Genomic DNA, 2,197 nt, shown 5'->3' on the forward strand with positions numbered 1-2,197 from the left:
GAAGGAGGGGAGCCACTCTCACCTCTCCTGGCCGGTGCTGCACGGCTCGAGCTCTTGTAGTTTACTGTACACAAATCTCACTTGTTTCCTCTGTACAGAGCAGCTTTTACAATTCAGAACTAGTTCAAGGGCTGCCCATCTACTTTATTTTAGTAAACAGCTGCTCAAGCCGATTTCTCCTCCTGTTCCTTCCGGGTCCCCCTTCTCCCCACTATAGTTGCCCCAAATTAACAAATCTATTTTCTTGATTTTGTTCCTTAATCTTCATAATAACTGGTGAAAGGCTAATGATTTCCTGCTTTCCCCCACCCGCCAAGCGATTAATAAAAGCCCAGCTGGCCAACCGGAGTACACACAACCGCCGCGGGTGGGTGGGTTGCAGATTGCAAACTCTTCGCGGAGCTTGGTTTCAAAGACAGAAATGTAACTAGCAGGGACACACACACACACACACACACACACACACACACAAGAGCTGATAAAAACGTGCCCTGTCCTGTTACAGGAGGGCTGCTCCTAATGTCAGGTACTAAAATGAGTACTCGGGTTGCAGGGGAATAAAATAAACGCGAACCGCGGTGAGTCTTGCTGGTACCGGAGGGCTCCAGGAACTTGCTAAGACGTCAGAGCAGAGGTCGACATAGTACCAAAGTGCTCACCAGTCCATTGACCTCCCGCAGACCACTGTGTGGAACAGGGCTCCTCTTTAAGCCTGTTTCGTCATTGTAAGATCGGGGGAAAATAACAATTCTTCCGCAGTCAAGAATCCAAACTAACAGGTGAACAAAGGTACTCTGGTAAGTATAAGGGGCTACGCCAAAGGTGAAACCCACTGGTGTTATTAAGTGATGCCAAGCGAGAGGCACGCGCGGTTGACTCTATCCCATGTCTGAGCCTGCACGGCTCCCAAGACACCCTCCGAGCCGCCAGCGGGACAGAGCTGCCCAGAGGAATGAACTGGACGGTGTCTCTACTTCCTTCCCTGGGCGTCCTAAGCGACTCCAGGGAGAAGTCCCGCACAAAGGGAAGTCACAGTGCCTGGTCGCCGCCCGGGAAGGACTTTCCAAACTCGCCAAAGGTTGGAGGATACCTGCGCACCCTGCGGATTGCGTTAGTTTCACGGTGTTTCCTAAGCTGCCTTGTTCCAAACTCTCTGAGCTTTGCTAACTTCTAACTTCCTGAGCGGCTCCCAGAAAGGTCACGTTAGATTCAGTCCGGCAATTTCCTTCCTTTAACTTCCAAATAATTGTTGCCAGCCTACTATGTGCTCAGCGCCATGGCACTCACTTTCCTAATCTGTCTCCTAAACTGATTCCGAGAGGTGTTATTTCAAAGTGTTAAGTAGAAAAGCGTCTAAGTGATTTTAAGTTTACTTCAAGATATAGAATGCAGCATTTAATTAGGAGACTAGTTCCTTTCAACATGTAAATTTTAACTGTTGTTAAACATTTATACAAGAATTTTTTGAGGGAGACAGGAGGTCTTTTTTTCTTTATAAATTCATGCACACTAAAAGTAATTTTTAAAAAAAAATCTTCGTTTAAAAACATGCTTAGAGGTAATATTTTTTATGTAAATCTCTTAAAGGCAAGTCCGTTCTCCTTCAAATCAACTGTAATAGTAATTGACATAGCCGAAAAATGTTAAGTGACATAGGTGACTTGGCGACCTGCCTGTCTCACAGGCATGGCTAGCTTTGCGCTTCGATGAGAGGTGCCCGCCACAAACATCTACAGGTCATTTGTCCGCTGATCCGGCGCTGCGGTGCAAGGTAACTATTTAGTCTTGCAAAAGAAAGTAGGGTGGCGCTGTGCACCTGATTAGAGAGGCGTCATTTTGCACCCAGTCTGAGTTAATGATTGAGTCGCAGAAATACTGGTGATGCTGACAACGTAGAGATCAACGGCCTTTTTATCTCTGCCAAGTCTACGACTTCCTCTTGTGGACAACGCTATTCGTAATAGTGTGTCTGTTTGTTTTCTAGTCTGGGAGATAAATGGCGATTTCACCCGCAAGGCGCCGTTACGCTTTGGGTATAGCGTCGGTATCCGCAACCCGGCTGCACCGAAGGCCGCACGGGAGTCTTTTGGCGGGGCCGGGCGGGGAGGAGCGTGCATTGCTGCGAGGCAGGCGGGGGAGCTCCGGGCGGCGCGCCTCGGCCAATCAGCGTGCACACCGTCTGACAACTGGCCAATCA

The sequence above is a fragment of the Myotis davidii genome, unplaced genomic scaffold (genome assembly GCF_000327345.1).
Source record: "Myotis davidii unplaced genomic scaffold, ASM32734v1 scaffold616, whole genome shotgun sequence".
In the NCBI taxonomy this organism is placed as follows: Eukaryota; Metazoa; Chordata; class Mammalia; order Chiroptera; family Vespertilionidae; genus Myotis; species Myotis davidii.